We start from the raw sequence: 25,613 nt of genomic DNA, 5'->3' as shown, positions 1-25,613 counted from the left end.
AGAATCCTGTATGTTGGGATTCTTCTCTACACTGGGGTGTGAGATTCACACAGGCTGAGTTGTGGGGAGGGCCTTTCGCCATCCTTGAAATAAGGAAACTATTCCTTAAGTTTGCAGCAAATCGAGGCTTCTGCTCACAGACACCTTGCTTGTTTCTACTTCAGTGTTGTGGTAACTGTGAGGGACACAGGGGAGGGTCCTCCTTGCCTTTTTATTAACTCATTTATGTTGCAGATATCCTAGGAGTGGAAATATTAGGGCCAGAGCATCCTGAAATTTTTCAGGTTGGAGGGACTGCCAAATAGGTAATTTTGTCAACTCAGGCGTTTTCCAGACTAGAGAGTGGAAAACTTCATTTCTCCACAGGGTCACCAGTGACTGGTTCTGACAGATTTTAAGGATAATTGTGATAGATGATTAACTTGTGATTTTCATTTCCCTGTTGTTTTGTATCATTGAAAGGATTAGTATTGGTGTTAGAAACACTATGACCTGAAATACTTTAGTCAGCCTACACCTACACGCTCACATTGCTATTAATCCCTGAAGGAAATCAGGACTAGAATTCACGCAGGAAGCAGGAGCTGATGCAGAAGGCATGGAGAAATGTGACTTATTGCCTTGCTTCTCCTGGCAATGTCAGCTTGCTCTCTTATGGAACCCAAAGACTACCAGAACAGGGAACACACCATGAACAACGGTCTGGCCCTCTCCCATCAGTCAATATAGAAAATGCCTTGTAGCTGGATTTCCTGGAGGCATTTTCTCAGTTAAGATTCCCTTCCATCAGATCCCTCTACTCTGTCTTGTTCGTTAATATAAGACAGGCCAGCATTTGTAGTAAAGCTGGAGATCCCTTGACTTTATTATGAATCATGTGCACATTCTCCTTGATGATGATGTGCCTGCTCGACTGTTGTCATAATTGCGCAACTTGTTTTTGTTGTTTCTTTTATTTAATATTTGCTTGGCTGTTTTTGTTTTGTTTTTTTGATATTAATTTGTTTAAGAAGAATGACATCAATTCAAATAAACTAATTTCCCATGGCAGCCTTACTCACTGTGCATTTCATGCCACCACTTCAGTTTAGGTCCTTCTGCTTCTACTTCTTGAATATAACTTTTAGAAGGACACCTCTGACTTTTCAGAGTTGATCTTTTGGGGAGTTATAAATAATGGTGTGGATATTCATGTGGAATCTGTGAGTTTGTTTTCGTTTTGGAGAGAGAGAATCAACATATATGTGAGAGACACACCTATCAAACATCCAGGAGACTGACTTTTTCCAACGTAGGCCCCTTAGAATATACAGTTTTTCGGCATATAGAGAAAACAGAGATTTTCATCTCTTCTAGGCAGAATTTTGAATCATTTTTCACAATGACCTTCTTGTATATAAGCAATTTCCTCTGACAATCACAAGAAAATTGTGAACTAAAACATTAATCACTCCAAACATAACCACAGACCAATTTCAGGTTGATTCGTTCTCTCTCTCTCTCTCTCTCTCTCTCTCTCTCTCTCTCTCTCTCATTTGAAATAGAATATCTTTATATAGCCTTGGCTGTTTTAAATTCACTCTATAGAGCAAGCTGGTCTAAAAATAACACAGAGATGTTCCTACATCTCCCCCCTGAAGTCTGGAATTTAAATGCTTAACTTCTTAATTCATAAGGCACAATATTAAGAATGGGAAAGGATATGAAAATGGAAAATATATAATGTAAATGTATTTTTATATATATGGAATGTACATGGTTGTTGTGCAGGAATTGGGACCTATCAGTGCAAAGACAGAGGAAGAGGAATAGGTGTCCTGTAGTTTGGGCTGCACACGGAGCTCACCACAGTAGAAAGAGATGAATGGAAATATCAATGTATATCTTTCCACCCCAAAATTTGCTTGATATGATTATTCCCTCTGGCAAATGCAAAAGGAGATCTTTCTCATGCTCTCTTCTTCTCCTCATATGTATACATTCTCAGTTTGTTACTGTTGTAACATCTTTCTGCACTCCAGGCTAGCCTTCATCCTCCTATCCTATCTCTGTCTCCCTGTTAAGATTAGTCATGAGTACCACACACCCTGACTCACTTACTCCATTAATGAATGCCCTAGAGAACAATCAAAGTAAATGTTCAGTGTGCCTCTGGCATCCTCTGCTTAGTCTACAGGCAATTTTCTTTTTTCTGGAATCAATCTACAAATACAGGCAGGAAAGTTGCATCTGTGTGTTTAGCAGAAGAGAGAATTGGGGACCTCAACATGCTAGGCAAGTTCCCTACCATTGAACTAAGTTTTTACACTTCATAACTTTATTACTCCTATGAGTTCTTTTAAAAGAAGTGTACAGCAAATCAGTAGCCAACGTTAAATAAAATGGAGAGGAATTAGAATCAATATCACTAAAATCAGGGACAAGACAAGGTTGCTTACTTTCTCCCTATCTATTCAATATAACACTTGAAGTCCTATGCAAAACAATTAGAGAAGAAAAAAGGGTCAAAAAATACAAATTATAAAAGAAGTATTCAAAATACTACTATTTGCAGATGATATTGTAAACTTAAGGAATACCAAAAATTCCACCAGAAAAGTCCTAAACCTGAAAAACAACTTCAGCTAGGTGTCTGTATATAAAATTAACTTAAACAAATCAGTAGCCTTTTTCTACTCAAAGGATAAACATGCTGTGAAAGAAACTAGGCCAATGACACTCTTCACAATAGTCACAAATAATAAAAAAATAATACCTTGGTGAAACTCTCACCAAGAAAGTGAAAGATCTGTATGGCAAGAACATCAATTGTCTTAAAAAAAGAATTGAGGAAGATCTCAGATTTTGGAAAGAACTCCCATGCTCATGGATTGGCAGGATTAATATAGTAAAAATGGATAACTTGCTGAAAGCAACATGCTGATTCACGGCAATCCCCATTAAAATTTCAACTCAAATCTTCATAAACTTAGAAAGGGAAATTTGCAAATTCATTTGGAATAACAAATACACAGGATAGCAAAAACTATTCTTAACAATTAAAGAACTTCTGGGGCAATCACCATCCCTGACCTCAAGCTGTATTACAAAGCAACAGTGATAAAACTGTATGGTATTCGTACAGAGTCAGGCAGGTAGATCAGTGGAATAAAATTGAAGACCCAGAAATGAACCCACATACCTATGGTTGCTTGATCTTTGACAAAATAGCTAAAAGAATCCAGGGGAAAAATGACAGTATTTTCAATAAATGGTACCGGTTCAACTGTCAGTCAGCAAGTAAAAGAATGCAAATTGATCCATTCTTATTGCCTGGTACAAAGCTCTAGTCCTAGAGGATCAATAACTTCCAAATAAAACCAGATATACTGAAACTAACAGAAGAGATAGTGGAGAAGAGAATCAAACACATGGGCACAGGGGAAATTTTCCTGAACAGAACACCAATGGCATATGCTCTAGGATCAAAAGTAGATGAATGCGACCTCTCAAAATTGCTAAGCTTCTGTAAGGTAAAGGATACTGTCAATAGGAAAATATGGCAACCAACAGATTGGAAAAGATCATTACAGATCTCACATGCAATAGAGGGCTAATATACAATATACACAAAGAACTCAAGAAGTTAGACTCCAGAGAATCAAATAACCCTATTAAAAATGGGGTACAGGAAGTCCCACACCCGCAGATCCCGGCCCGCAGCAGCTCTCTGCTCCCAGACCCGGTGAGAGAGAGACCCAACCGCCTGGTCAGGTGGGCACTCCTGAGGCTGCAGAGCGGAAGAGACCACCAACACTGCTCACCCCTGCCCACATCCCTGGCCCAAGAGGAAACTGTATAAGGCCTCTGGGCTCCTGTGGGGGAGCGGCAGGACCCCTGCCAGAGACACCACCGGACCCTGAAGGAAACAGACCGGATAAACAGTTCTCTGCACCCAAATCCCGTGGGAGGGAGAGCTAAACCTTCAGAGAGGCAGACAAGCCTGGGAAACCAGAAGAGACTGCTCCCTGCACACACATCTCGGACGCCAGAGGAAAAAGCCAAAGACCATCTGGAACCCTGGTGCACTGAAGCTCCCGGAAGGGGCGGCACAGGTCTTCCTGGTTGCTGCCGCGGCGGAGAGCCCCTGGGCAGCACCCCACGAGCGAACCTGAGCCTCGGGACCACAGGTAAGACCAAATTTTCTGCTGCAAGAAAGCTGCCTGGTGAACTCAAGACACAGGCCCACAGGAACAGCTGAAGACCTGTAGAGAGGAAAAACTACACGCCCGAAAGCAGAACACTCTGTCCCCATAACTGACTGAAAGAGAGGAAAACAGGTCTACAGCACTCCTGACACACAGGCGTATAGGACAGTCTAGCCACTGTCAGAAATAGCAGAACAAAGTAACACTAGAGATAATCTGATGGCGAGAGGCAAGCGCAGGAACCCAAGCAACAGAAACCAAGACTACATGCCATCATCGGAGCCCAATTCTCCCACCAAAACAAACATGGAATATCCAAACACACCAGAAAAGCAAGATCTAGTTTCAAAATCATATTTGATCATGATGCTGGAGGACTTCAAGAAAGACATGAACACACTTAGGGAAGCACAGGAAAACATTAATAAACAAATAAAAGCCTACAGAGAGGAATCGCAAAAATCCCTGAAAGAATTCCAGGAAAACACAATCAAACAGTTGAAGGAATTAAAAATGGAAATAGAAGCAATCAAGAAAGAACACATGGAAACAACCCTGGATATAGAAAACCAAAAGAAGAGACAAGGAGCTGTAGATACAAGCTTCACCAACAGAATACAAGAGATGGAAGAGAGAATCTCAGGAGCAGAAGATTCCATAGAAATCATTGACTCAACTGTCAAAGATAATGTAAAGCAGAAAAAGCTACTGGTCCAAAACATACAGGAAATCCAGGACTCAATGAGAAGATCAAACCTAAGGATAATAGGTATAGAAGAGAGTGAAGACTCCCAACTCAAAGGACCAGTAAATATCTTCAACAAAATCATAGAAGAAAACTTCCCTAACCTAAAAAAAGAGATACCCATAGACATACAAGAAGCCTACAGAACTCCAAATAGATTGGACCAGAAAAGAAACACCTCCCGTCACATAATTGTCAAAACACCAAACGCACAAAATAAAGAAAGAATATTAAAAGCAGTAAGGGAAAAAGGTCAAGTAACATATAAAGGGAGACCTATCAGAATCACACCAGACTTCTCGCCAGAAACTATGAAGGCCAGAAGATCCTGGACTGATGTCATACAGACCCTAAGAGAACACAAATGCCAGCCCAGGTTACTGTATCCAGCAAAACTCTCAATTAACATTGATGGAGAAACCAAGATATTCCATGACAAAACCAAATTTACACAATATCTTTCTACAAATCCAGCACTACAAAGGATAATAAATGGTAAAGCCCAACATAAGGAGGCAAGCTATACCCTAGAAGAAGCAAGAAACTAATCGTCTTGGCAACAAAACAAAGAGAATGAAAGCACACAAACATAACCTCACATCCAAATATGAATATAACGGGAAGCAATAATCACTATTCCTTAATATCTCTCAATATCAATGGCCTCAACTCCCCAATAAAAAGACATAGATTAACAAACTGGATTCGCAACGAGGACCCTGCATTCTGCTGCCTACAGGAAACACACCTCAGAGACAAAGACAGACACTACCTCAGAGTGAAAGGCTGGAAAACAACTTTCCAAGCAAATGGTCAGAAGAAGCAAGCTGGAGTAGCCATTCTAATATCAAATAAAATCAATTTCCAACTAAAAGTCATCAAAAAAGATAAGGAAGGACACTTCATATTCATCAAAGGAAAAATCCACCAAGATGAACTCTCAATCCTAAATATCTATGCCCCAAATACAAGGGCACCTACATACGTAAAAGAAACCTTACTAAAGCTCAAAACACACATTGCACCTCACACAATAATAGTGGGAGATTTCAACACCCCACTCTCATCAATGGACAGATCATGGAAACAGAAATTAAACAGTGATGTAGACAGACTAAGAGAAGTCATGAGCCAAATGGACTTAACGGATATTTATAGAACATTCTATCCTAAAGCAAAAGGATATACCTTCTTCTCAGCTCCTCATGGTACTTTCTCCAAAATTGACCATATAATTGGTCAAAAAACGGGCCTCAACAGGTACAGAAAGATAGAAATAATCCCATGCGTGCTATCGGACCACCACAGCCTAAAACTGGTCTTCAATAACAATAAGGGAAGAATGCCCACATATACGTGGAAATTGAACAATGCTCTACTCAATGATAACCTGGTCAAGGAAGAAATAAAGAAAGAAATTAAAAACTTTTTAGAATTTAATGAAAATGAAGATACAACATACTCAAACTTATGGGACACAATGAAAGCTGTGCTAAGAGGAAAACTCATAGTGCTGAGTGCCTGCAGAAAGAAACAGGAAAGAGCATATGTCAGCAGCTTGACAGCACACCTAAAAGCTCTAGAACAAAAAGAAGCAAATACACCCAGGAGGAGTAGAAGGCAGGAAATAATCAAACTCAAAGCTGAAATCAACCAAGTAGAAACAAAAAGGACCATAGAAAGAATCAACAGAACCAAAAGTTGGTTCTTTGAGAAAATCAACAAGATAGATAAACCCTTAGCCAGACTAACGAGAGGACACAGAGAGTGTGTCCAAATTAACAAAATCAGAAATGAAAAGGGAGACATAACTACAGATTCGGAGGAAATTCAAAAAATCATCAGATCTTACTATAAAAACCTATATTCAACAAAATTTGAAAATCTTCAGGAAATGGACAATTTCCTAGACAGATACCAGGTATCGAAGTTAAATCAGGAACAGATAAACCAGTTAAACAACCCCATAACTCCTAAGGAAATAGAAGCAGTCATTAAAGGTCTCCCAACCAAAAAGAGCCCAGGTCCAGACGGGTTTAGTGCAGAATTCTATCAAACCTTCATAGAAGACCTCATACCAATATTATCCAAACTATTCCACAAAATTGAAACAGATGGAGCCCTACCGAATTCCTTCTACGAAGCCACAATTACTCTTATACCTAAACCACACAAAGACACAACAAAGAAAGAGAACTTGAGACCAATTTCCCTTATGAATATCGACGCAAAAATACTCAATAAAATTCTGGCAAACCGAATCCAAGAGCACATCAAAACAATCATCCACCATAATCAAGTAGGCTTCATCCCAGGCATGCAGGGATGGTTTAATATACGGAAAACCATCAACGTGATCCATTATATAAACAAACTGAAAGAACAGAACCACATGATCATTTCATTAGATGCTGAGAAAGCATTTGACAAAATTCAACACCCCTTCATGATAAAAGTCCTGGAAAGAATAGGAATTCAAGGCCCATACCTAAACATAGTAAAAGCCATATACAGCAAACCAGTTGCTAACATTAAACTAAATGGAGAGAAACTTGAAGCAATCCCAATAAAATCAGGGACTAGACAAGGCTGCCCACTCTCTCCCTACTTATTCAATATAGTTCTTGAAGTTCTAGCCAGAGCAATCAGACAACAAAAGGAGATCAAAGGGATAGAGATCGGAAAAGAAGAGGTCAAAATATCACTATTTGCAGATGACATGATAGTATATTTAAGTGATCCCAAAAGTTCCACCAGAGAACTACTAAAGCTGATAAACAACTTCAGCAAAGTGGCTGGGTATAAAATTAACTCAAATAAATCAGTTGCCTTCCTCTATACAAAAGAGAAACAAGCCGAGAAAGAAATTAGGGAAACGACACCCTTCGTAATAGACCCAAATAATATAAAGTACCTCGGTGTGACTTTAACCAAGCAAGTAAAAGATCTGTACAATAAGAACTTCAAGACACTGAGGAAAGAAATTGAAGAAGACCTCAGAAGATGGAAAGATCTCCCATGCTCATGGATTGGCAGGATTAATATAGTAGAAATGGCCATTTTACCAAAAGCAATCTACAGATTCAATGCAATCCCCATCAAAATACCAATCCAATTCTTCAAAGAGGTAGACAGAACAATTTGCAAATTCATCTGGAATAACAAAAAACCCAGGATAGCTAAAGCTATCCTCAACAATAAAAGGACTTCAGGGTGAATCACTGTCCCTGAACTCAAGCAGTATTACAGAGCAATAGTGATAAAAACTGCATGGTATTGGTACAGAGACAGACAGATAGACCAATGGAATAGAATTGAAGACCCAGAAATGAAGCCACACACCTATGGTCACTTGATATTTGACAAAGGAGCCAAAACCATCCAATGGAAAAAAGATAGCATTTTCAGCAAATGGTGCTGGTTCAACTGGAGGGCAACATGTAGAAGAATGCAGATCGATCCATGCTTATCACCCTGTACAAAGCTTAAGTCCAAGTGCATCAAGGACCTCCACATCAAACCAGACACACTCAAACTAATAGAAGAAAAACTAGGGAAGCATCTGGAACACATGGGCACTGGAAAAAATTTCCTGAACAAAACACCAATGGCTTATGCTCTAAGATCAAGAATCGACAAATGGGATCTCATAAAACTGCAAAGCTTCTGTAAGGCAAAGGACACTGTGGTTAGGACAAAACGGCAACCAACAGATTGGGAAAAGATCTTTACCAATCCTACAACAGATAGAGGCCTTATATCCAAAATATACAAAGAACTCAAGAAGTTAGACCGCAGGGAAACAAATAACCCTATTAAAAAATGGGGTTCAGAGCTAAACAAAGAATTCACAGCTGAGGAATGCCGAATGGCTGAGAAACACCTAAAGAAATGTTCAACATCTTTAGTCATAAGGGAAATGCAAATCAAAACAACCCTGAGATTTCACCACACACCAGTGCGATTGGCTAAGATCAAAAACTCAGGTGACAGCAGATGCTGGCGAGGATGTGGAGAAAGAGGAACACTCCTCCATTGTTGGTGGGATTGCAGACTGGTAAAACCATTCTGGAAATCAGTCTGGAGGTTCCTCAGAAAATTGGACATTGAACTGCCTGAGGATCCAGCTATACCTCTCTTGGGCATATACCCAAAAGATGCCCCAACATATAAAAGAGACACGTGCTCCACTATGTTCATCGCAGCCTTATTTATAATAGCCAGAAGCTGGAAAGAACCCAGATGCCCTTCAACAGAGGAATGGATACAGAAAATGTGGTACATCTACACAATGGAATATTACTCAGCTATCAAAAACAACGAGTTTATGAAATTCTTAGGCAAATGGTTGGAACTGGAAAATATCATCCTGAGTGAGGTAACCCAATCACAGAGAAACACACATGGTATGCACTCATTGATAAGTGGCTATTAGCCCAAATGCTTGAATTACCCTAGATCCCTAGAACAAACGAAACTCAAGACGGATGATCAAAATGTGAATGCTTCACTCCTTCTTTAAATGAGGAAAAAGAATACCCTTGGCAGGGAAGGGAGAGGCAAAGATTAAAACAGAGACTGAAGAAACACCCATTCAGAGCCTGCCCCACATGTGACCCATACATATACAGCCACCCAATTAGACAAGATGGATGAAGCAAAGAAGTGCAGACTGACAGGAGCCGGATGTAGATCGCTCCTGAGAGACACAGCCAGAATACAGCAAATATAGAGGCGAATACCAGCAGCAAACCACTGAACTGAGAATAGGTCCCCTATTGAAGGAATCAGAGAAAGAACTGGAAGAGCTTGAAGGGGCTCGAGACCCCAAAAGTACAACAATGCCAAGCAACCAGAGCTTCCAGGGACTAAGCCACTACCTAAAGACTATACATGGACTGACCCTGGACTCTGACCCCATAGGTAGCAATGAATATCCTAGTAAGAGCACCAGTGGAAGGGGAAGCCCTGGGTCCTGCTAAGACTGAACCCCCAGTGAACTAGTCTATGGGGGGAGGGCGGCAATGGGGGGAGGGTTGGGAGGGGAACACCCATAAGGAAGGGGAGGGGGGAGGGGGATGTTTGCCCGGAAACCGGGAAAGGGAATAACACTCGAAATGTATATAAGAAATACTCAAGTTAATAAAAAAAAAAATCCAAAAAAAAAATGGGGTACAGAGCTGAACAAAGAATTCTCAACTTTGGAATTTTTAATGGCCGGGAAGCTCTTAAAAGAGATATTCAACATCCTTAGTCATCAGGAAAATGTAAATTAAAACAACCTTGAGTCACAAAAGTCAGAATGGCTAAGATTAAAAACTCAGGTGACAGTAGATGCTGGCAAGGATGTGAAGAAAGAGGACTACTTCTCCATTATTGGGGGATTACAAACTGATATAATCATGCAGATATCAATCTGGCAGTTCATCTGAATTGGACATAGTACTTTCCCCCAATATAACAAGGATATATGCACCATTATATTCCCAGAAGCCTTACTTTTAATAGCCAGAAGCTAGAAAGCACTCAATTGTTCTTCAACAGAGGAATGGATTCTGAAACTGTGGTACATTTCCATAACCAAGTACATTGCAGAGGCCAAGAAGTGCTTGCTGACAGGAGCCTGATATTGATGTCTCCTGAAGATGCTATTCCAGAGCTTTACAGATACAATGGGAATGCATGCAGCTAAGCATGGGGCCCCAATGGTAGAGTTAGAGAAAGGACTGAAGTAGCTGAAGGGGTTTGGAAAACCATAGGTAGAAAAACAATATCATCTATCCAGAGAACTCAGAGCTCCTAGGGACGAAACCACCAACCAAAGAGTACACAGGAAGGACCCATGACTCCAGCAGCATATGTAGCAGAGGATGGCCTTATCTGCCAACAGTGGGAGGAGAAGCCTTTGGTCCTGTGAAGGCTGGATTCTCTAGTGTAGAAGAATGCCAGGGCATGAAGCCAGTAGAGAAATGTTGGTGTTAGGGGGCACATCCTTATATAAGCAGGAGGATGGGGATGGGAGTGGGGGTAACCAAAAAGGAGATAAAGTTTGAAAAGTAAATACATGAAATAAAATAAAAATTCTTAACCAGTTTTTCTAAAGAAATCTTAGGTCAAGAAGGACACAGAGCATATATTACTGTGTTTCTGAGACTGATGTCACTTATAATTTGTTATATCAGTACATGGGGCAGCTGAGGTCTCTAATCCCAGCACTGCAGAGTATAAGACAGAGCAATCATTATTACTTAGAGGTCAAAATCATCTACATCAAGAATTGTAATATAACAAAAAAATGTAGGTTTCTGTAAATCCAATAGAGGGGATTCAAAAAGTTCATTTATTAGGCTTTTTATTCTCCCATGGTCATTGGTTTCTCCCTAAGACCAGCGCAGGGTCTGCTGCAAGGTGAGCATAGTACAAGGGTCCTTTAGCATTTCTGGACAAACCAGTAAGTTTTTAATCAACATTCCAAGAAATGTGAAGCCCCACCTGGCTTGTTATGTCTTCACAATGATGGGTAAAAAAACCTTCTATTTGGAAAAATAGGAGAATTCAGCCAGGATCAGCTGATTCAGTGTCCAGAACATGTATGAGATGCTACCAGATTTTTAGTGTAAGTCAGTCTGCAACCTCTGCACACACAATGCACTACCTGTCAAATCAGAAACCAAGGAGTATTTGATCATAATCCATAGTGTTGGAGTGTAGTGCCAGGGAACTCTTCGTAATCTCCTAAAACATGGACAGAAGCTAATCTGAAACAAGTTAAATCAGGGTCTTTATTCTATTCTAGCTAACACAGGCCCCTCTAACACATCACATTTACTGGCACAGAATGATTATATCAAATTTGATATCAGGGCCTACAGGAGGACTCCTTTTCTGATGTTAAAGGTAACCTTGCCTATCCCTTGTTGATCTGCATTCATCAGTCCAGTGGCAGACTTTGACACACTTTTTGCATTTTCCAGAAGGCTGAAGTTTTCTCTTTGTATTGTTTCTAGGTTAAAAAATTGTTTCTAGTCATGTCTTGCCTATAATCCGTTTTCAAATTACCTTCCTTACCACAATTAGAATATCTCCCATTAGGGATGAAGATCCCGGGAGACAAGGTAGGGGAAAACGAAGCCTTTGATTGAAAAAGAGGCCCGGGTTCTGTTTGAGAAGATTTCAAAACACATTGGAGAGAATCTACAACTCCTACTGGACAGACTGGACGGCACCTACTTTTTCCAGCTCCACAAAGACCAAGTGTATTATCTGAGTGAGATGAGCCCTAAACTGGATGCCAACATATCCAGAATAAGCTAGTGTCCCTGGGGACATGTTTTGGAAAGTTTACTAAGACCCACACTTTCTGGTTGCACATTAAAACACTTTGTACCCTATGCCAAGTATGGACAAAACTGGAGCAGAGCAATCCTTCTTGTATGGAAACCTGGTGTGATATCCTGTCTGAGTTGAATCAGTACCAGGGAGTAGTGGTTTATTCCATGGCAGACATTGCTTTGGGTTTTAGGATAGCAGTGAAGTCTACCCAAGAGTGCAGAAAAGTGGACCCCATTGTAGTGGTCATGTTCCATCAAGCAGATATTGGAGAGTACGTATGCCAAGAAGAGACATTGATTTACAATAGTCATCCCAAGAACATTTTGCTGTGTGAGAGGACTTAGCTTTGTTTCCTATGTGCTAGCCTTCATGCTAAATCAGGATAACACTGAGATATGCAGCTTGGATTCTTATCAACAGAAATGGCTCAAAAATAGGGTTTCTGGAACTCTAGAATCAAATCCAGGTGGATAACAAAGGTAAGGCCAGCTCAGGCTATTTGGCAAGTTCAAGGCTATCTTGGGCTACCTAGTGAGATTTTTCTCAAAAATCTAAAACATGCAAACCAGAACCTGTGACTGTTTGTGTGAACAAATAGAGTGTTTGTATCTGCATCATGTTTGTTTGAATCAGGAGACTTGTTCTGAGTGACAGCTTCTCAGACACTTCAGTGAGAACAGGGGTAATCTTACTGTTAACTGTGATACCACTTTTCCAGGATGATAATAGCACAGTTGACTTTAAGGATAGTGTGCCATGCCTGTGGTTTTATATATGAAGTTTAATAAATTTTAATGGTTTAAAAATATCTGCCATTTTGATTTTTCTTGATACCTTTAGAAATTACTTCTATCATATTATCACTATAAACGTGAGATTCAATAGCAGCTGTATCTCTAATTTATTCATCTATTGGGGCTGATCTTGCCTTTAAATGTCTAATCACCCTCTTCAATCTGAATTTCAATTTTCAAAAATTTAATTAGTCTTTTTCTGACTTTTGAATCTGATATTATTCTATTGTTGCTGAAGTCAATCTTTGCAAAAATTCAGGGAAGACTTCCTTTGGACCCTGTATAATTATAGTATGTGACACAGACCTCTCTCTGGACTCTTCAATTTTATCTCAAGCATTTAAAGCTGCTAGACGAAATTGCATTAAACTATGATCATGAAATTCAAGCTGGATTTGTAATTCAGCATTCTATGATAAAAAAATTCAAGTCTTTGAACAAATTGAATGAGTCAGATGACAAAAAGTTCTGTTATGCTTATGAATCAGTTGAATTAACATAATAAAATAACAGATATCCTAACACAAGTGATAAAGAGATTCAATGCAATGTCTATCAAAATTTCCTGGATGGCTGTATGTAGAAGAATGAAGCCCAAGAAGAAGGAAAACCAAAATTTGAATGCTTCATTTCTTCTAAAAAAGAGAACAAAATACTCATAGGAGGAACTACAGAGACAAAGACTTAAGGAAAGGTCATCCAGAGACTGCACCACCTGATGATTCATCCCATATGCTTCTGCCAAACCTAGTCACTATTGCTGATGCCAAGAACTGCTTTCTGACAGGAGCCACATATGGGTGTCTCCTGAGAGGTTCTACCAGAGCCCTAGTGATACAGATGAGGGTGCTTGCAGCTAATCATTGCACATCATAGGAACATCAATGGAGAAGTTAGAGAAAAGACTGAAGGAGCTGAAGGGGTTTGCAATACCATAGGAAGAACAACAATATCAATCAAACAAATGTCACCAGATGTCCCAGTGACTAAATCACCAAACAAAGAATACATATAGAGGGACCCATGACTCCAGCCACATAAGTGGAAGAGTATGGCATTGTCCAGCTTCAATGAGAGGAAAATCCCTTCGTCCTGTGAAGGCTTGATTCCCCAGGGTGTTGAACTTTGTGTAGGTGGATGGGAATGGGCACATCCTCGTAGAAGGGTGAAGGGAGAGGCAGTATAGTACAGAGGGGAAAGGGGATAACATTGGAAATGTAAATACATAAAATATCCAGTCACCAAACTAGATAAAATGAATGAAGCAAAGAAGTGCAGGCTGATAGGAACTGGATGTAGATCTCTCCTGAGAGACACAGCCAGAATACAGCAAATACATAGGCGAATGCCATCATTAAATCACTGAACTGAGAATGGGACCCCCGTTGAAGGAATCAGAGAAAGGACTGGAAGAGCTTGAAGGAGCTTGAGACTCCATATGAAAATCAATGCCAACCAACCAGAGCTTCCAGGGACTAAGCCACTACCCAAAGACTGTACATGGACTGACTCTGGCCTCAACCTCATAGGTAGCAATGAATAACCTAGTAAGAGCACCAGTGGAAGGGGAAGCCCTTGTTCCTGCCAAGACTGAACCCCCAGTGAATGTTATTGTTGGGTGGAGGGCAGTAATGGGGGGAGGATTGGGAGGGGAACACTCATCTAGAAGGGGAGGGGTAGGAGTTAGGGGGATGTTGGCCTGGAAACCAGAAAGGGCAATAACAATCGAAATGTAAATAAGAAATACTCAAGTTAATAAACATGAGGGGAAAAAGTGACCTCAAGCTGACAGGACTAGGCTTTTTTAGCAGATGCTTGTTTACCCAGCTGGCTTAGCTCCAGTAGCAGGTCATATCTCCAGTTCATCGTTGACATGTGAATTCCTGTTCTACCTTCTCTGGACATTGGGTATTTCCTGATCCAGACTGGGGTAGCCTCAGCCTTCAACTGGACTAGAACTGAGGTCTTATGATGGGCAAGTCCTATTGGGTTCTTTTTTTTTGTCCAAACCTCAAGGAATTTTTCAAGGATCATCTGAAGATAAAGAAAGGCTTAGAAATGTGACTGGAAAGGGAACAATTCGTACTCTTGTTCTTTTGTAAGACACCAAAGTGGCCTTAACACAGGAGTGCAGCCCACAGAGTACAGATTTGCTTGAGCTTGTCTCTGATCTCTTCCCCAATTGTGGTCTGGGGGAGCATGATTCCTGGCCAACATACCATAATGTTGTAAGAACCCATAGTGGCCTTACCTCAGGAGTGCCACCCACAGAGCACTGATTGACAAAGTGACTGATGCAATAGCCTGAAGGTATAAGGTTTTTAAATCACATTGGTGGGGTTGCTCTTCCACACAGGGAGAGGTTAAATGATCACTAGGGTGGGAAAGAACCCCACTCAAATCTCGAGACGACAGAAACCCCCCAAAACTAAGGAGAAACCTGTGTTGATGTAATAAACAAGAGGTGTAATTGAGGAACCAGAGCTCTGGGGACGACATGTATCTCACACATTAGACAAAGGAGTCGACCCCGAGCCCAATTAGGGGAAGGTATGTATAGGGAAAATTACAGAGGCAGTTGGCAACAGTCACACAAAGCAATTTCATTGGTTGGTTTACGTTGGCACACATGATCTAACTTGGGCTCAGTTCAACTCTAGGCCACCCTGCTTCTGGGACAAGCTGCCCCTAGTTCTTGTTTTTCTCAGGACTCAAGTCAGGCCTTATCGATGGTTTGTGGTGGCTATAGTCAGGCTACATCCCCAAAACATGTTATGTTATTCTTTGCAGTGAGGTACACGTGTCCTCACAGCATGGTCAGTGGGGGATAGTTTAAAATTTTTATTCTTTCATTCCTCACTTCTGCTTGTGACTAGTTCTAATCTTAGAACTCAGGGCCTTCTTCAATTTTTCCCCTAAGGTCTTCTGAGGCATGATATTGTTGGCAAAGCATTAAAATCTGCACTGCACTAACTCTTTCTCTAATAAAGGCTATTAACTTATTAAAAATACAGGGTCCAAATGTCAAAAGTAACAAGAGAATTACTAAGGGTCCTGGGAGTGTGGAAATTAGTCTGACATCCCCAAGCAGAACAGTATAAACTTTCTAAGCACCCACAACGTCGGATGGTAGCCCAGTCTCGGCCATCTCGGGGGCAAACCTAAAACCCCAGTCTCCCCAATTGGCAACTTGCTTCTGGACTTCCGCATCTGAACTTGCTCCCAGGTGAAAATCTCTTTGGGACTTTTAAGGGCATACTCTGAGGATCTGTGTCAGGAGTTTCACAGGTGTCCAGCCCAGCTACCAACTTACAAAAGTCAGGGGTGAGAGTGGGCAACCATGTGTATGGTGGGGCCACCTTGGAGATGGACCATATTACCTCCCAGGCCTGGGAGGAAATTTGCCAAATCAGTTCCTGAGGGATATGGGGATTATAAGCTCTTACAACAGAGATAAAGCTTAAGAGGATTAACAGTCTTTTCTAACTTCCATTCATTTCTGAGAATATCTGGTGCTGTCTTCAAATGGGAGGCGTGGACCCATGCAGCATTCCCATCTACCTAACAACAGTGGGAGTGGTTAACAGTACTAGATAGGGTCCTTTCCAGTGAAGTTATAAATTCTCAGCCTGGTGTTGCTGGACCAGGACTGTGTCTCCTGCTGGGAATTGGTGAGGTGCCCTGGACTTCCCATCTTGTAGGCATCCTTCACTTGGCTCCAAATTCCACTTTGGACTGTTTCTAAAGACTTTAAATGAGCAAACACATTTTAGGAAAAACCTCAGGGTAAGGGACCTCGCCCAACTTAATGAGGGAGGGTTCTCATACATAATCTCATAAGATATTAGGCCAAAAGGGTGAGAAGTGTTCGGTACGTGGAACAGAACAATAGGAAGGAGGACAGTCCAGTCTTCCCCCAACCCGTCTCTAAGTCCAATTTTGTCAAGGTGTCTTTTAGAGTTCTATTTATCTTTTTTACCTGCTCAGAACTCTGTAGTCTCTTTGGGGGCATGGGTAAGGCTGAATCTGGAAGGGGCATTTCTTACTCTGAATAGAGCAAGAGGGAAGAAGTGTCACCCAGTCTGTGCCAGTCTCCATGGTCAATTTGGTCAGGGTCTCTTTTAGAATTTTATTTATTCTCCCAACCTGTCCTGGACTTTGAGGTCTGAAGATGTAATATAATTTTTTAATCGACCTCTAAATGCCTGGACAAACCCTGGCTTACCTTGGGAATGAAGGCAGGGCCACTGTCTGACCCAATTACCTTGGGCACTCCAAACAGGGGGAAGATTTCTTCCAGTATCTTCTTGATGACTACCGAGGCCATCTCTTGCTTGGTGGGGAAAGCTTCTACCTAGTCCTGAAAAGGTATCTATAAACACTAGGAGATATTTGTAACCATATTTTCCTGGTTTTATCTCTGTGAAGTCCACTTCTCAGTAGGATCCAGGTCGTTCCCCATGGAGCCTCCTTCCAGAGTCAACTTTCCTGAAAACAGTTACCTTTTGGCATGGTATACATCAGTGCACTATCTGTTCCACAAGATACTTGACAGCTGTGACATAATATTTAGTTTTTGAAAACATCTGGATGAGTTTGCTTACCCCTAAGTGAGTCCATTGATGCGTTTGTTTTATCATGGCCTCTGCCTGCTTTTGTAGCAGGATCTTTTTTCCCATTGAGTTATACAAGAGTCTCTTCGTCAGCCTGGCTGTGTCATGGAGGACACTTAACATAGCCAGAAGCTCTTTTTTTCTTGCCCTCAGATATCAGTAGGCCCCTCTGCTGATGGGCTATAGCAAAGGCATACCTGCTGTCCACATAGATGTTAAGTCTCTTTCTCAGCTCAAGAGCTTTGGTGAGGGGAGCGAGCTCTACCCTCAGAGTAGAGGTGCCTTCTGGTAGGGCCTGAGCCAATATGACTCTGTTTCTATCTACCACTGCTGCCTCAGCCCATCTTTTTCCTTCTCTAAGAAGCTGCCTCCCATCTATGGACCAGATATCATCTACCCCCTCTGGTGGCTCTTCAGTCAGATCTTGATAACGCCCCTGTGCTTTAGCGAGCACCTGCTAATAGTCATGAAGTGGGGGTCTAGTTCAGGGTGCGGAGCAGGGTTGCCAGGTTCAGACTCATAGGGGCAGTCTGGAATCACAAGGAACAAGTGGGATATCTGGCCCATGCCAAGGTCCACGGTTCTTCGGGTAGTCCATGAGTATTGTTTGTTGCCGGTAGTACCCTGTACTCAAGGTCTTTTGCTGGACACTAGCCTATTTCGTCATAGGAGCACAGAGTGTTGGACCCCCATATTCACAAAACAATTGGATGGGCTTCCCTTCTATCTTTGCTCATAGACAGCACTCTAGGCCTTCTGGCCACTGGAGAGGCCCCTTGTTCTTCCTGGGGCAGTCCTTGACCCAGTGTCCTTTTTCTTTGTATTAGGCACACTGATCTTTAGCCAGGAATTCTCTTCTGTTGCCAGGTAATGTCTTCCTAGGTTCCATAACTACTGTTGCCAGTATATGTTCCTCTCCTGTCTTTTATCTCTCTTTAGCTCTCTAACTTCCTCTTCTCTTTGTCTCTTTTCTTCCCTAGCTTCCTGCTCTTTTTACCTTCTTTCCTCTTTCTCTTCCTCAGTCTCTCTGTTATGATATCTTCTGCATCTTCCTCTACAGCTACTAGATGCTGTCCACTTAGGTGCTCAGACCCTGAACCATACTTCAACCTTACTTTCTCTGCAACTTACACTAACTCTCTCAGCAACTTATCTTAACCCCTCAAGTTTCTGTAACTTTTTCTTTATATCTTTTTCTTACCTTAGCCAGATTGGTAGGACATTTTCCAGCCCCTCAGAGACCTATCCTTGGAGCCTGGTGGTAGACCAGGAGCACTCCCTACCTTCAGGAAGTCAACAGTCAGGAGTGAAGGTTTTCCATCCATGTCTGGAACATTTTTTCTGGCCTCTAGTAGGATTCTGTCTTTCCTTGGTGGTAAAGAAGACCCGGAACAGTTACTAACAGGCATCTCAAGTGGGATGGTGACAAAACAAGAAGAGAATCTAGAGAATAGAGGTCCACTGAAGAGGACAAATAGCATTTAGTCACACAGCTAAACCAGGAGGCCATTTTGGGACAAAAAGGCCATTGTAAAAATAAGCAGAAGCTTTTTGCCTGTGAAACAGAAAGGCAGGCAGAGAGGCAGTTGATCTGTTACCGATTGTCTCTCAGGACTTAGATTTTCCCTCAAGGGGTATCTCTCTTCAGTGTCAGCTTGGTGGCTTTGCCTCTCAATATAACCAGCCTCCGAATGACACTAGGCTTCTAGTAAGAACTAATAACAAAATGATGAAGAGATGATTAGGACCTGGGTGTTAGATGCCAAGTGGCTGACATAAGAATTGTAACCAGTTCACCTGGGACATTCAGGACCTCAGTAGCAGCCCTTTACCAAACTGTCTCACTGGATTAAAGGCCCATGGAAAAGAAAACATTAATCCTGACCTTGGCCATAACCAAAGCCTGAAATCTAAATTTTGACTGGCAAAACAAAGTTCTTCACAGCTTTAGTAGATTCTTTTTGAAACTATTTTATGGGCTTCCTTGCCCCCCAACCTGGGGCATTTTGACCACATGGGCAGGAACTGGCTGCTGAGGGGATAGGATCCCCTCAGCACTCTCCATGTCAATGATGACTTAACAGGGAAGGTGACTTAATGTTGGAGACAGACTCTTCTCTTGCAATAGGGCCAGCAGATAAGGGGAGGAAGGCAGACTCTCTCAAAGAAAGTTCTCTTAAGGCACTCTCTTTTTGCTGCCAAAGCATCAGCCCTGGATGGTGGCCCCTTCACCTTGAAACTCTTTCCCAATGGCTCAGGCTGCTGCCCATGCACAGCCTGCAGGTTGCTTCCCTGTGCACTTGCCACCCTCAGCCCCACACTTCCCTACTCTGTGCTGTTCCTTCCTTAGAAGCTGTGAATGTTTAAGCAACAGGTAGAATTTCTCTTCAGGATCCAAGTTAAAGCTTTCAGGTTCTTGTTAATACCCGCTTCAGACAGGGTCACTCACTAACCTGGAGTCCTTCATACACAATTGTCAACAGCAGCTTGACTGGTCAAGGGGAGCAAATGGAGGGGCATCTCTCCATGGGGAGGAGGTTCAAGAGAGAAAGATAAAACTCCCTGGCAGAAAACAATTTTTCTCAAGCAAATTATTTTTAACTTCTAAGTTAAGTACCAAGAGGACCAAGTAAAACTCTTTGATGAACAAAAGAAATAGTTCCGTGATTAAGTTTCCAGTTATAAAGATCAGAGGAGGAGAAAGGCCAATACTGAAGGGGCTGCATCCCCTTCCCTGGACCTGGGGGAGGTCTATAATCCTTCAAGGCAAAAACAAGAATCTGGCCAGTAGAGGAGTCAGGGGTGAGTGATAGCCGACTTCATGTCCCCTGGGCTGGACCAGAAGTGTCTGCCTCCAGAGGGGCAGAGGATTCAAAAGATTGGGTACACCATAAGTGTGCAAAGGCATGGTTATTGTGGAGTCAGGCTCTGTGGGTCTCCAAGCCCTTCGGCTTCAGGTACCTGTAACCGAACATCTACTCCATGCTTCTTTTACCTGTGGAGCAGAGAATAGAGGCCACTGGGGAGAAAATGGGGGATATGAGGGAGGAGATGGCCATTCAGGAGTCTTCTCAATCTCAGGATAGGTCTTAGGAGGAGCAGAGGGTACTGGGGATTTTGGACCAGGTTTTGCCAAACCGAGATATAAGGTTGCTGGTCCCGGTGAGCTCCTGGATTTTCCTGAAAAAAAAAAAAAAAAAACAATAGCTTTATCATCAAGAATCATAGTCAGGTCAAAAGAGCCCTTGGGGGGCCAGCCAACACTGAAAGTCTGCCACTTTCCCTTCTTAACTTCAACTGACATATTATGTGCTCTGTCCTTAACTTCACTCCACTGATCTAATGTCAGGCTTAAGGGGGTCATTACCATCTGTCCCATCATCACAAAAAACACTAAACAGATAAACAGCAGACAACACAAAGAGACCACAATATCCACAATATCCAGACTACAACTGCCATGCCTAGTCTGGAGGCACCAGCAAAGACAGTTTCAGATAGAAAAGGTCTTTGAAGTTTCTCTTCCAAGAGGAACACACTATCCTCTTCTACTGGATAGGAGACCACCAGGAATCCCTCGCTCTCCTGTTGCTCTGAAGCATCCCCAGGGCTGTAGCTTGCAGTCCTCTGGACACATCTGTCGGCCACAGCTTCTGAGCTTTACAACTCCAGAAAGCATCTGCGAAACCAAACCACTTTTCAGATAATAACCAGAACCAGAACAGAGAAAGACACAGACAGTGGCCACACACTCAGACACAATTGGAGAGCCCCCTTACCTCCAAGAAGGTCTTTAGAGTCGTGGGTGGTTGAGAGATCCTGGATGAGCCCCCAAATTAAAGTCCACCTGGGTGGTGAAGACCCCCACTCAAATCTCGAGATAACACAACCCCCCAAGAACTCACGAGAAACCAATCTTGATGTAATAAAGAAGAGGAGTATTTGAGGAACCAGAGCTCTGGGGATGACACCTATCTCACACAGGAGACAGAGGAGTCGACCCCGAGCCCAATTAGGGGAAGGTATTTATAGGGAAAATTACAGAGGCAGTTGGCAACAGTCACACAAAGCAATTTCACTGGTTGGTTTACATTGGCACACATGATCTAACTTGGGCTCAGTTCAACTCTAGGCCACCCTGCTTCTGAGACAAGCTGACCCTAGTTCTTGTTTTTCTCAGAACTGTTGAGTCAGGCCTTATCAAGGTCAGATGGTTTGTGGTGGCTATATCCAGGCTACATTCCCAAAATATGTTATGTTATTCTTTGCTGTGAGGTGCACTTGTCCTCATAGCAGGGTCAGTGGGGGATAGTTTAATTCTTTATTCTTGCAAGGCAACCCTGGACCCAAAAAGCACACAACTTTTATTCATTACACAGGGCACACTTCACCAACAGGGTTAGCTTGCTTATTCTCATTGCTGGTACACAGGACAAAGGATCTTGTCAGGTATTGGCTGGCCTGCTCAAAGGGCAGTTCTTGCCTCAGTTAGATATTTTCATCATCCAGCACTACACCTGGCCTTGGTGAATCACTGGGAAAGGGCTAGGTTGGCACTTCCCTTGGGGGGGGGGGAGGTGAGCTTCGTAGTCAGGCAGGGTCAGGATGACATCTTGTGGTTGCTCTCTGAATTTACCATAGGGAGGGTTAGGGAGTCTTTTGAAGAACAGGTGTTTTCGTTTTGTCCTAATTAGCTTGGTCGTCGTCAGTGAGGCCTGGTCATTCTTGACTCATTATCTTGATCACCAAAACTATATCATATCACTTGGCATCCTGATGTCAGAAGTATCTCTCAGAAAGGTCACAAGTTTGTCATAGGCATCCTGACCACCAGATATATTTCTCAAAACCTTGTTATTACAGCTTTGTTTCTCATAAGTATGAAACTATGAAACTATTACTTCAGCATCAATTGTCTTTTTCTCCTCATAAATATAAAGCCAGAGACACATGTCTAAAGATGCTGAGTTCTCCTGCTTGCAGGAACTGGAACATGGCCCCCTTGTTCTATTATACTTTCACTAGCTTCCTCTTTTCTAAATCCTTCACTGTCTAAACTTGGTTGTCCTGGATATTGCTCTTTAGATTGACCATGAATTTAGACATCTGTATGCTGGTCTCCTGGGATTAAAGGTGAGTACCACTACACTTGTATTTAAGCATTGCCTCACTTAGAACTTGCTCTGCTCTAGTCTGACCTTGAAATCAGAGCTCTGCTTGTCTTTGCCTCCTAGGATTAAAGGTTTGTAGTAAGTTGCCTGGAGTGTGAACTTACCTGTGTGGGATCTTGCCCCAAGGTCATTACTTCCTTATTTAATTTACTATCCTTGAACACAGAATTCAGCTCCAATTCACTTCCTGTTGTTCCTTAAATACTCAAATCACATATTTTGTTTTCTCCTTTTTCAACTTCCTTTTTTTATTAAAATGCTCTTCGTAAGAGTGAATTTTAGCAACTATACAAGAGACCTTGCACTAGGCTGTTTTGAGTCTTTCTTTTTCCAGAAAATGAGTCTAAATCTCTTCACCTTAACCTCAGGCAGACACTTTAGATAAGAGCAAAAAGTGGCCACATTCTTCACCAAAATACCAGAAAAGCAGCCTTCATAGCAGGTACAGAAATTCTTCTCCTCTGAAACCTCTTGGACCAGGCCTGAACAATTCAAATTACTCTCAGTAACAAAGTCTTCCACATTTCTACAAAGATGGTCCATTAAGCCCCATTTTAAAACATTATAAGGCTTTCCTAATCCAAAGTCTCCAAATCTACATTCCCCCAAACAAAAGCATGTGTCAGGCCTATCACAAAAATACCCGGCTCCTGGCACCAACTTCTGTCCTAGTTAGGGTCATATTGCTGTAAACAGACACCATGACCAATGTAAGCTTTATAAAGGACAACAATTATTTGGAGCTGGCTTACAGTTTCCAAGGTTCAGTCCATTATCATCAATGAGGGAGCATGGGAGTGTCACAATATCCAGGCAGGCATAGTGTAGGAGGACATCTTTACCAAAGGAAGCCTGGAACAAACTCAGCAACCTCAGGCACCTGGCAGGAGGTCCTCCAAGCCCAAACCCACAATGACACACTTACTCCAACAAGGCCATGCCTTCTAATAGTGACACTCCCTGGGCCAAGCATATGCAAACCATCAAAAAGGGAAACATTATATCCAGCATGTTCATTCCCTCTGGGTCAAAGTGTATCTGTGCTCCTATTTAGTGAAGAAATGTTTTCCATCTGGGAGTACTGGCATTCAGAAATAACCATGAACGAATCTGACTTATTACAAAATCAATCTCTCTTTGGCTAGACACGGATAAGTCTTGGTGGCTGTTGCCCCTGTACCCATTTTTTCACTTGAAATTGGTGCCAGTGCTTGTTTCAAGACAGAATTTTGTGCCCTGTGCCCAAAGAAAACTATTAGGCTTTCCCCTACTCCTTTAAGTTTACCCAGAGCATGGAATGGAGCTGAACCACAAGGCTGTCAGTCATATAGTCCTTCCTACATAAAGTTATAGGACATTGCTTGCCTCCAAACAATCCAGGCACTGAAGTTCCTGAGAGACATCAGCGTCTGTTTGTTGAAAAAAAAAAAAGCCAAGCTTCCCACTGATAATTTTCTCTCATTTCTGTGTCTGAGAGAATGTAAATCTTATGGGTCAAACAATTCTTTTTAAATATTCTGTAGAGCTCTCATTATTTCACCTGGTTACCGTAGGTAAATTTATAGGCCAACTTGATTAAAACTTCTCTGAGGCTCAGCAAATGGAATCTGGTGGTAGACACATATATTCTCCCTACCTTCAACAGCCTTAAAATCCCCAGTTGGGTATGGTCAAAGTAAAGGTTGCATCAATATTTGCCTGGACTTGTGTGGGCAGATTATTTGCCTCTGGAACCAATTTTCAAGCTTCTCCAACAATTCTCTCACTTTCTTCAGTTGTGAAAAGAACCTGGAGCTGCTGTTGACAGTCATCCCAGGTGGGTTTATGAGTCAACATGATTGAATCCAAAAGATCTAGGGGATATGAGGGTCTTTTTGAAAATGGAGGGAGGGGGGTCTGCAACTTCCAATTATAAAGGTCATTACTGGTCAATGGTACTTAGGACACAAACTGTCTCCCCTGTACATCTGGGTGTTCAGAAGTCTAGAGGAGTATGGTCATAGTAGAGTCAATCCCCTGGGCAGAATGGCATGAATGTGTGTTGAACTCATATTAGGTAAGGGCACTAATACTCATCAAAGTAAAAACGCCTAAGCTGCCATTTCATTTCTCATTATGTGTACACCAAATCAAAGGCATCAAAGTATAGCAGCAGCCATTAAAAGTCTCCCCATCAAAAATGCCCATGATTTTCACCTGCTATTCTAAGAGGCATTATGGCATATACTCCTCAAATCATGTCACAAAATAAAAAGAGAAGGAATATTTCACACTCTATTTTATGACAGATTACAGTTACACTGATATCTAAAACACACATCAATTTCCCTTATGGACTCATGCAAACATAATCATTAAATAACTGCAAGAACACATTAAAAATATCATTTTCAAAAACCAAGTAGGCTTTGTCTCAAGGTGAATAAGGGTGGTTCAATATAGAAAAAAATCAATAAAATTTAATTGACCACATAAACTAACCGAAATAAAGCAAAACAAAAGGGAGCAAACAAAAAGCAAAAAACATGATCATTAAACTGGATCAGGACATGGTCTTTAAGAAGCTACCCCTTAATGATAAAAGTTCTCCAGAGATTGGCACACAGGTGATATGGCTAAATATAATAATGGTAATATAGAAGAAGCCCATATCAACATCAACTTAAATGGGGAGAAACTCAAAGCCAGTATACAAATGCAAAGGTAAGTCAAGGTTTCTCATTCTCTTAAATAAACTCAATAAAAGAATTGAAGTCTTAATTAGAACAATA

The 25,613-nt window shown here is 41.7% G+C and overlaps 1 pseudogene; it reads left to right on the top strand.

Moving 5' to 3' along the window:
- Positions 1-11,294: 11,294 nt before the first annotated feature.
- On the top strand, positions 11,295-12,608 carry Nip7-ps7 (nucleolar pre-rRNA processing protein NIP7, pseudogene 7; annotated as a pseudogene).
- Positions 12,609-25,613: the final 13,005 nt, after the last annotated feature.

Source organism: Rattus norvegicus, chromosome 2 (genome assembly GCF_021556685.1).
Source record: "Rattus norvegicus strain SHRSP/BbbUtx chromosome 2, alternate assembly SHRSP_T2T, whole genome shotgun sequence".
In the NCBI taxonomy this organism is placed as follows: domain Eukaryota; kingdom Metazoa; phylum Chordata; class Mammalia; order Rodentia; family Muridae; genus Rattus; species Rattus norvegicus.
This window is presented reverse-complemented; position numbering and strand designations above follow the sequence as displayed.